The sequence below is a fragment of the Rhipicephalus sanguineus genome, chromosome 5 (assembly GCF_013339695.2).
Source record: "Rhipicephalus sanguineus isolate Rsan-2018 chromosome 5, BIME_Rsan_1.4, whole genome shotgun sequence".
Classification (NCBI taxonomy): domain Eukaryota; kingdom Metazoa; phylum Arthropoda; class Arachnida; order Ixodida; family Ixodidae; genus Rhipicephalus; species Rhipicephalus sanguineus.
In genome coordinates, this window is record NC_051180.1 from 115373257 (window position 1) to 115384192 (window position 10936).

The 10936-nt window shown below is 47.5% G+C and overlaps 1 long non-coding RNA gene across 1 annotated transcript in view; it reads right to left on the reverse strand.

Moving 5' to 3' along the window:
* Positions 1–10690, reverse strand: part of LOC119394159 (uncharacterized) — a 341546-nt gene extending 330856 nt beyond the window's left edge. The window contains exon 1 of the long non-coding RNA XR_007416081.1: positions 10675–10690. This is a non-coding gene — a long non-coding RNA (uncharacterized LOC119394159). The remainder of the gene's footprint in view (positions 1–10674) is intronic.
* Positions 10691–10936: the final 246 nt, after the last annotated feature.

Here is a 10936-nt window from a genome sequence, read left to right on the forward strand (position 1 = left end):
TCGCATCTGAAGCAGTATAAACGAGCAAGTGCACAGTACGGCAAAATAAGAAATCATTCCGTCAGTAAAGCCGAAGCCGGCTTTACCGACCATTTGCCGACCTCTAGCATTAAACATCAAGCACGCGTTCAATGACAATGACCTAAAAATTTCATTAAGGCGTTTTACGTGCCAGAAATTACGAAGTCATTACGAGACGCGTCGTATTGGGGACTCTGCAGTAATTTTGAACACCAGGATTTTCTTGGCTGCGCACCCAAATCTATAAGTGCACTGGTGGTTTTGCATTTAGTGCGCGATGAAACGCGCCGGTCAGTGTAGTCCTAGAATCGGACCCGCGCTCCCGGTATGTGTACAGCACAACGCCGTGACCGCTAGGTTACCACGGCTGGTATCAACGATTTAAGCGACAACGCGCTCATACCGGACTTTGAATATATTCTAAATCAACTCGATTGTATTCATGAGTCAGTCAGCCGCATATAGTCCATCCGCTTTATGTGTCATTAAGGCCACACTATACGCCATGCCACTCCCATTTCGAAGTGCTCGTCAGTTAACTTCCGAGCCCTCTTTTTCCTGTGACATTATCTCATGCGAACACGAAGGACCAAATAGAATAACGGCACGCAAATGACATCGCGTTCTGATTAAAAACGCGTACGAAGGCCAAACCAACCGCGCAGCGGGCGAGGACGACAAATTTCCCCTGAATACGGCACGCATAGCACGTTAGTTCATCGCTATGTGAACGCAAATCGCCGGCTCGCGCTACGTCAGCAGGGCGCGGCCTCGGAGCTGACGATTCTTTCGACCGCGATTACCGACTGGTGCGTGAAAGATTAATGGAGCGGTGGTCTCCCTGCCGCTTTCGCTTCACTCACTCAGCCACAGCCGTCAGTTTACTTTCTTACCCCCCGTGTATACCGTAATCACTCAAATCTAGGCTGATAGCGTTTGTTTTAACTGGAGTTCCAGAACTTCTAGGTCAACTTAGACACAGCTAGTTCGTTACAGCCTTCAAAAGTTAAAAAGTGCCACGTAGCTTATTCAGGCCCCCGAAATACATCACTGCAACCGCCACTGTCCACTGCATAAACTACAGATCAGTGTATACCCGATATACAGTACGTACGACATTTTGACAGCATTTTGAATGGGCGGAATGCCGCCGCGGGGGTGCAGCGGTTACGGTGCTCGGCTGTTGACCCGAAGGTCGCGGGTTCGATCCCGGCCGCGGCGGTCGCATGTCGATGGAGGCGAAATGCTAGAGGCCCGTGTACTGTGCGACGTCAGTGCACGTTAAAGAACACCAGATGGTCGAAATTTCCGGAGCTCTGCACCACGGCGTGCCTCAAAATCGTATCGTGGTTTTGGCACGTAAAACCACAGATATTGCTTTATTAGTTAAATGGGGGTAATGCCGGCACATGCATTGTTGATTAGTATTACTGTGTTCTTTTTTTAGTTAGCTTTTGGCAAGATGCTTCGTCCACATCGCCACCTATAGCTCGCAGTGTCATTGCGGTGCAGCTAGACAGTGCATGAGCTATGATTAACATTCTGGAGTTTCACGTGCCAAAAACACGACACGGTCACGAGGCACCCCGTAGTTGGGGAGTCCAGGTCAGTTTTGACCACCCGAGATTTCTTAATGTGTATGCGTGAATGGAAGTACATGGGTGTTCTTGCATTTCCGCCAGATCGAAATGCGGCCACCATGGCACTCGCCGGGGATAGAACCCGCGTCCTCAAGCTAAGCAGAGCGACCACCATGACCGGCTACCACGGCATGATACATGATAAGCTACCACGGCAGCTGCGTGGACTGTCGTGGCTGGAATCGGACAATGGTAACAATAGTAAATCTCCTCTTTTGATGTTGGCAGTTTACTAGTATCTTATACAGCTTGCTCACTGGAAAAATGCTATTAAGGTCTTTTATGCAGTCGCCTGAGACGGCTCAAGGCGAAAGCCATCTTCTTTTTCTTCTCAGCAGATGCACTGATGCTCCCTCACCCACCTCCGAAAGCTTTCTGTACCTTGCACTGCCTCCGTGATCGGCCCAGCTTTAACCAAGCGTCGACGTCATCAAGTGATGTCACAATATAGGAGGTCATGATGACATGGTGATGTCACATATGTTGTAGATCTGTGACGTCATAAAGTGGTGATGATCTCTCGCAATCACTCGTGAACGCCGCGGGACGCAGACGCCGACGGTCAATTTAAGGCTTTCGCCTTAAAAAGTTATATATTGATAGCTTGCACGTGACGTCATGAACGCAAAACATGGCTCCAACATGGCGGCTTAGATGACGTCGAGGCAGTACAATCACGCGGCGATCACCTACTTCATTGTGATAACGACGTCGCTGGAACGTTATTGGGCCTCTGTGCATGAATAGCGAAAGAACCATCATGCGATGTACTGATAACGCTAATGTGACATCACACATTTCGCGTCCCGCTATGTGGGTGCTCCAACGTGGCTGTTTCAGTTTCAGCGACGTCAGCGAAAGCCATCTATAAATAGTTTCTTATCTCCCCAATCTGGAGGTTGGCCTTATAGAAACGAGGCTTGCCCATGGATTCGAGTAAATACGGTACATCCGCGCATGGGATCGCGCTTCCACCGCAAATTCGGAAATCACGCGACCGGTGAGTGGGGGTGTCATTATGTATTCATGCCAGGGTACCACGCGCTCATCTCGTAAGCAGCGCATAGCGATGCGCGCACGCGTGGTCGCCCCCCCCCCCCCCCCCCCCCACCCCTCATCTCATCTCCCACCGGCATTGCGCGAACGCCCGTCACCCCTTCCGGCCATTCGCCGGAGGCGACTCATCAGCGGAGGCGTTTTGAACGGAGGCCGGCATTTTTTTTTTCAACAATATAAAATACATTAGAGAGTTGTCGAGCCACGCCCCAGTTCACGCCAGCAAACTGTCTCTCGCCATGCGTGCACCGTAAACTGCCTTACCACGATCACCGGAATTCCAAAAGGGCTTTGTTCCCTCGAACGAGAGCATTCGGCAATTTCGCGAACGAGTCCTTCATTAACGAGGTTGCCTAGACCTCTTCGGCGCGCGACTTTCTGAGACCTGGGAGAATGATAAATGTGTTATAGCGTCTGTCAAGAGATTCACTTGAGCGTGAGAAGTAAGCGTGCTTGTTTTCTCGATGCACTGTGTGCTCGGGTTGAGATAGCGAAAGTATACGCGCTAACGATGTTGCGGACGCCGAGAGCACGGACTTCTCTAGACTGTCCGAGTGGATACTTCGTTCATGCATGAGACGAGACTTCAAATATATATACACCCTGGCGGAACTTTTCTTTTTGTTTACCGATGATGTTCCCCGTGCTCTACTACGGAGGTTGGCCCTGAATTGGGTGGTAGAACAGTCAAGGGGCCGAATCCTCAAAGCTTTTCTTTCGTAAATGTTCTACGGCTACATTCGCTAATGATACATCTTGAATCGAGATTAGCTGAGATTTCCTAGTGCGAACAATTCTAACGTAAAGTGCGAATACTGCACCAGAAAAGTAAAGAGTAAATAAATTGAAACAATATTAGTAAATTGTGTATAATTATCAAGCAAAAAGAACGTTGAGCGCTACATAATATCTGTAAGCAGTGCTTATCCTACGTGATAGTCACAGAAAAATAATTTTCGAAAAATTACAATGAAAAGGATAAGTTTTAGTACGCTTTGTAAACAAAAACGAAAGCAGAAAAAAAATCAACTTGTGGTTTTTGTTTGCATCGTGCCTAGGACACTACAACCCTCTTGCGGCTAAAACGCAGTAGGGTACCACGACAGGAAAGTATCATCGGTGAAGTCAAGTTGAAGCTCTCCTTTACGAAGGGTTGTACAATTCGTTTGCCTTGAAAAGTAGAGCGGGAACAAGATATGTTGGGGAACATTCGTTCTCATTACAATGAAAGCACAATTTTGAAAGAACCATACATGAGTCCGCGATTGTAAAATGTTAAAAAGTTGTGTGGGGGGACTCCGCAATGTAGCCTTGTAATCGGTACTTTAAACTTTCTGTAACGAAGCACCATCGAATATTCCTAGTTCCGCAGCCACGTCAACCACGTCACGTTGCCCTCCTACCTGGTTAGTACTGTGTTGTACGCTTGGCATCAAGTACATAGATTACCACTTATAGTTATTATCACAACTGCATTTCGCTGTCACGGAGAAGTAATCATGAAATGCTGCGAGACGCAGAGCACGAAAAAAACAACAACAAAAAGGTTGTACTGGTCGTTTGCTGAATGTCGTTGTACACGTTTTGAATTGAGGTTCCGTCGGCCAATGCGCTTCTGTCACGCCATATTTAATCTGCGGCCGTTCGTGCATGAGAAATCGTTGTTGCCGAGTTAGCAAGCAACGAAAAAAAGAGTGCAACGTCGCTTTACATAGTTATTGTATACGTATACATTGTTAGGCTGTCCTTGAGTCATTGTTTTATCATTATTTCAGCACAATACATGAAACTTCTTTGGTCGCTGTCATTGCGATGCTAGGAGTAGTGGAAGTGGCAGCCTAGAGTGGACGTCAGTCAGCACAGAAATAAACACCTATCTTATTAAGCAAAGTATAAAGCCATAAGGTGCTGTGTTTACGACAATGAACCATAAAGAGATCAACCACTATGAAATCGCTCAGATGAAAAAACAACTAAAAATGGTCGAGGACAAATGTAAAGTTACCCGCTTCGGTGATGCTCGACTGCTGACCCGAAGGTCGCGGGATCGAATCCCGGCCGCGGCGGCCGCGTTTCGATGCAGGCTAAACGCTAGATGTCCGTGTACTTAGATTTAGGTGCACGTTAAAGAACCCCAGGTGGTCGAAATTTCCGGGGCCTTCCAATACCGCGTCCTTCATAGCCATATCGAGGTTGTAGGACGCCAACCGCCAACAATTATTACTATTACAAATGTAAAGTTCTCGTTGCACATCCCACGGGTCGTGCTATGAATTTGATTCGGTAAATGCGCTGAGAGCACTCTCGTGTGCCACAGGACATCGTTAAGCCTTCTATTCAACGCATCTGTCCTTTACTATGCTTGACGTTTCACCTTCTCGCGTTCTCCAGCTCTCTTGAGCCCAGCAGATACCTTTAATCGTTGTGACAGCACTCACGAACGCGTATTTTACATACGAATCCTCTGTCGAATAAAAACTAACAGTGCTACATGCCCATGCAAAGAGGCTGCAGAAGACATAGAGCACCTTGTTCACCATTGCAAAAACTATGCTGCTCCTCGTAACAATCTTTTGCAAAAAACTACATGGTTTGTATAGACGGCCATTAAAAACAGGAAAAATTTGGGGCCCATGGCCAACAGAAAATTCTCAGAACACTACTGCCCGCGAATTAGCGCAATTTTCGGAGGAATATCAGAAATATCAAGAAAATACTAAATAAGGTAAAAATACTGATTGTGCTGCTAATATAAACCGATATTCTTGGCTTCGTGTTTCTTGTATTTTCGTGTTTGTGCAGCATTTGTTTTTGCAAACATGACTGTTGCAGTTGGAGAGCGGTGAGACAAGAAGTGGCACCGCTTTTCACTTGCTGCAAGAACAATCACTTACCTCCTGCAACTCTACACACCCAGCCATCCTCAAGAGGAGTCAGTGTATATCTTTACCCCGTTGCCTCCGTTTCACTACTAGTCGTGGTCTATATCCCCAACAAAACCTTCCCTGCCCTGCCATATGCAGTGCCATACTATCACTTTAAGGGTCAAAGAAAATGATATGCCCGAAGTGTAAATGCGTATGTAAGCAAGCATCCCATGCGCAGCGTCCGTATGAAAGCTCGTATGAAAGCCGAAACTGAGACAGGCGTTGCACTGACCAAGGACGAAATATTGTAAACGTTCGGCCTTTGTTCGGTGTTCGAACCTTCGCTTTCGCCTCACGAGAGTGGTCAGAAGCTGCAGATGTTCGAATCCATCTGGCCCAACTACATGAGCCGAAACTGAACCGTGGAACACCCAACGAGGACTGGACGTGTAGAGATTCCGCCACAGGCCTTCTAACACGCTCGCCCGTTCTGCCGCCGACACAGCGCGGCGGAATTTGCGAACTGCCAGGAGGGCGTCAAGCTGTTCCTGCGACGCGGCACGCGACCTACACCTGCGCACACGCCACGTTGCGAGCGAAGTTGCAATTAATTAACGACGCGTGGTCCTCGGCGTCATTTTAATCGGTAAGTTGGCTGGCTGCTTACGCCCCCTCGACGCGCGCCCAACCGCGCACCGCTCCCCAATGTTATATATAAATATGTCCTCCACCTTCTGCGACTTGGAGGTTGGAGCTCAGTGTCAGAGCTGTAGTTCCAGGCATTCGTCAGTGCGGGCTTGCCGGACACTGTTATCGGAGCGATGTTTCCTCAAGCACTCCGACTGATTAATCGCGCGCAAGTAACGAATGACATACATTCGAATACTTCTGATAAAGTGACCGAAACCTCTTGAACGGGGGAGAGCCGAGGCGTCCGGATGGCCAGCAAGCAGCTTCAATTGCCCAAAGGCCAGAAGCGTGCTCCAAAATGGCACGCATCTATCGGAGAGACGAGATGAAGGTCCAGTGGCAAAAATAGGTCATGAGCTCGTGCAATGCTGCTCCATCAGACACGTTAAATATATTACTAAAGCGAAAGCGTTATACGGCTCCCAAGTAGAAAAAATCCTGCATTCGGCGTTGGCAACACGAACGCTACAAGAAAGTCACGTGCGGTGTACACCCACATTCAACGGTTAGAAATTAAATTTGGTTAAAGGTAAGTCAAATGTTAATTAATGTAGCAAGTGTATGGCAAGTGATAATTAAAGTGCATAAAGGGAATCAAACGTGAATCACATGTGAATCGCAGTCAGTTTTAAAGGTGATTCAAAAGTGTGTGTGAGAGAGAGAGAAATGCTTTAATGAAAAGCTGGAGATGTTAGCCTGGCTATTCGCCTGACAGGCTACTCCAGGTGCTGGGTGATGAGCACAGGCGTTCGGATCTGCCCTCCTTAGCGTTAGGTAAAGAGAATGTAAATTTTGTTTCATGTCTAAACGCCGTGAGAATTAATACCGCTTGAATTCCTGCTAGCACGCAGGCCGTGTACGGGATGTTGAGTGCAGCACGCTGAGTTTATGACGTAGATCCACGTCTACTTCTCTACAGTGTTGTCATCCGTTACGCTTTCATTGCATCCGCCCTTTGTCCTCTATTTCGTCTTCTCACTCCATCTCGCATTTCGATGGAGGAGAAATGCTACAAAGGCCCGTGTACTGTGAGGTGTCACTGCACGTTAAAGAACTCCAGATGTTCAAAATTACCGGAATCCTCCACCATAGGTCGGCAAATTCACTCATGAGTCTGCTCACTCAGATTCACTCAGACTCAGATAGGGCCGTGAGTCTGACTCTGAGTGAGTCCGGGTGAGTAATATTTTGGTGCGCTTGAGTCTGAGTGAGTCCGGTTGAGGAAAATTTTAGTGAGCCTGAATACGAGTGAGTCCGGTTGAGGAAAGTATTGGTGAGTCTGAGTCCGAGTGAGCCCTCAGAGCAAAATATATTTCTTGAGTGAGTCTGAGTGAGCTCCAATTTTTATGCCGACCTATGTCCTCCACTGCGGCGTGCCTTGTAATCATATCGTTGTTTTGCACGCAAAACCCCAGAAGCTATTATCACTTCTTTCCTTTGGTCGCTCTCTCTTATGTTTCAGCCTCGCTCTGTTTTTTTCTATGTACTTTATTATCACTTTATTTATATGATAAAAAGATGATGACACCTCACTATTACGCGGAAGCTACTCTGTGTCATGAAAATTTAGTGTCGTTTTTTTTTCCTTTCAGGTATTCTGCTGGCCGGCCTCAAACGTGAACCCTCGCAGTGGAAAAGCTCGGGCGTGGTGTTACAAACTGTGGAGCGTCTGGCATATAGCATCGACGTCTCGCAGTCGGTGTGAACTATTGCATCGTCTCTGCCAGGGACTGAACAGGCAATGGTTCCTACGGGAAAGCAGCGTTTATCACCCGAAGCTTACGGGCACATGGTTACATCACCGATCACCCGTTAGAGCATTGAACACTGTCGTTTAAGCACTTGTGTGCGCATGAGTATTGACAGCAGTCTGGTTATCACGAGAGCTATCGCGGATGCAACAACCACATGTTGTATTACGCTCCTTTTAGGGAGCCATATACAGAAGCTCTGAAGTATCACTACATGAAATACGTAGCGCAAGGTTACAAACGAGAAGAAAAAGAAGGGACAAAAAGAACGTTTGAAACATTGCTCCACGTCTTTGAAGTAGCTATGTACAAACTGGCCCAATATAGTGCATGTTATTGTGCCAACCATAGAGTTTCATAATAAGACACTATAGAGAGAAATCTGGTGCTATTGTCTATCAGAGCTGCAACAAATGGCGCTTCAGCCAGCATGGGAATGATGGGTAGTACACAGATTTGCCTCCGCTTCGTTCTTTCGGCTCCGTGTCGCTTCGTGTGGCCTGCAGTCGCTTTGTCGCAAGAGGAAGTTCACGAAGTTCAGCGAAAGTTCAGCAGTCTAACTTCACCACCTTGACTCTTTTGGGAGCACCGATTCAAATCAGCGCACGGTGTTCACAACGAGCCATTCTTTGATGCGAAACAATATCCAAAATGCAAAACACAAAAATAAACAAAGCCACAAGTGCGTTCGAACTTCGAAGCCACAAGCACGAAGACTAGGCAAACCCACGTACTACCCGTCATTCCCACGGTGGCTGAATAATCGCGGCGCCACAGTTCCCTCAAGTAAATATTGCAGAAGACTCTGTGGTATAAACCACGAAGTGGCGAAGCCAGAAATTTTTTCTTCTTTCTTTTTTTGGAGGTGGCACGCCCTTGGCTGGAAAGAGTGGGCTGGCTAGACGGGTCCTGTCTAATGTCGTTTTATGCCGTAAATATAATATGCTGGACAATTTTCTGGACTGGCATTAATGTTTTTTGTAACGCCAGGGCAGGTATTTTGGGCTGGTATTCTAAGTGGTGTAGAAGTCCACCACTCACAGCCGGGGGATCTCATTGATAACAAGGGTGGACCGTCGCTCTAAGGACTGGCCAAGCACGAAAAGCACGGTAAGGCATTAGCCCCGTATTCTGAAACAAGCGTTGACTCGAAGTTCTCCCTTATCTCGACCACCTGAGCACAGCGCTGCCGCTGGACTGAAAATGATGCAGCGTTTCTCAAGAAAAGACTACGATTATCGCTCCCATCCAGTGACCATTTCTGCCACAGGGTGGATCTCTGCCATGGTCTTTCTCGAGTCAAGGTGCAGCGCCGAGTGAAGGGACGTGTTTCAACGATTTGAAGTATTCTTACTTTCCGAGGACGATAGCGGAATGGAACAAACAGTCCGATAAAACTGTGTGACACAGTATTCGCTATCACAATTTGAATCACACCTTCAGTGACAAGCAACTTTTTGCTCAGGCCGAGGTCGCTCGTTTGTTTTTCTTTCTTTATTTTTTCGTCATAAGTGGTTGTCTGATTTCAAAATTGTTGGAATAACGTTGCGTGCTTTTTTGTTTTGTTCTTCAAAGCGCGAGTGCGAAGAAACTCATTGACTGTTCTTTCACCCGGTCATTTTTTAACACGAAAGTGTTTTATACCGGGGTCCACAAAGACTTCACCGACGTATTTCCGTCAGTGAAGCCAGTGAGGACAAAGAAAAAGCAGAAGAAATAGTTTCGCTGGCTTGGATGACCTGGGAGCCGAACCCACGACCTCTCGGTCTGCGACGATAAGTTCCGGGCGCGCTTCCCACTGCGCTACCGGCACTCGTGCGTGAGGCTTCACAAACACGCCTTATATTTCTCACACCTCTCTTTTACAGTGAACTTGGTTGGCGGGGGGCGGTGTCGCCGTATCTGTGAAGTTCATTAACTTCCCAGACGTGATCCCAGACCGGATCATGCATCACGATCCTTCACAGACCACGATGCAGTATTTAAATACTGCGTCATGACCGTGTCCTCCGAGATAAGCGTTAGTGCAACGCGCCGTAACGGCCTGAGCACAGGCGTATGCATGAGTACATGTAGGCGTACGTTACCCTATTACTAGGAAGTGCACACCTTGGCGTTTCTCTCCTCAAATGACGACGCTCTGAATGACTGTATATCAAGTACCACTGTTATGTGCTTGTTGATGCCATCTTTGGTTGAGATTCAGCATATGCTGTGTCCAGGTGTACGTTAACGACTTCAGCTACCACAAGGGTTAAATCATGATCTTTGGCGTTAGCCGTCGGTATGGAGATGTGCCAGTAGGCGTCAACGTGGGTTAATCCACGTCAAACAGCTACCAAACGCCAACAGACATTGTACAAGCTCTCATACATCAATGTACTACAATAAACAATCAGTTACACATCTGTGAAGACGCAGTTCACTTTCGAAGACGCAGTTCACTTTCACTTTTGACGGAGGCATCAGCCATGTTTTTCCTTTCTGTTTTTTTACATATATAGCACGCTGCCAAGATCTTGTATAAGATTGCAGTATCTTTAAATAAATAAAAATACGTAAATAAGGACGGCGGACTAGTACCGGAAAAGGCGCCGCAAGAAAACGTACTGGCCCACACTGGCATGACCTTGCGAGACCAATTCGTACCTTGCGCTGACTTGGAAGAAGCAGCCAAGTGCTGAACGTCAAGGGGTCGATTCGATTGCCGGACGTGCGAACAGCGATGATGCCTGTCAGTCGTGGACGAAACGGCGCACTTTGAAAGTTTGTCGGGAGGCGCCATGGCGTCGACAGTTTTATTCTGCGGACACAACTATTCGCTGGCGTTGCGCTTTCGGAGGGAACTTTTCGTTCGGGCGCGTCTTTCGGGCACGAGAGATGGAGACGAATGTGACGACGTTTTTCCTGA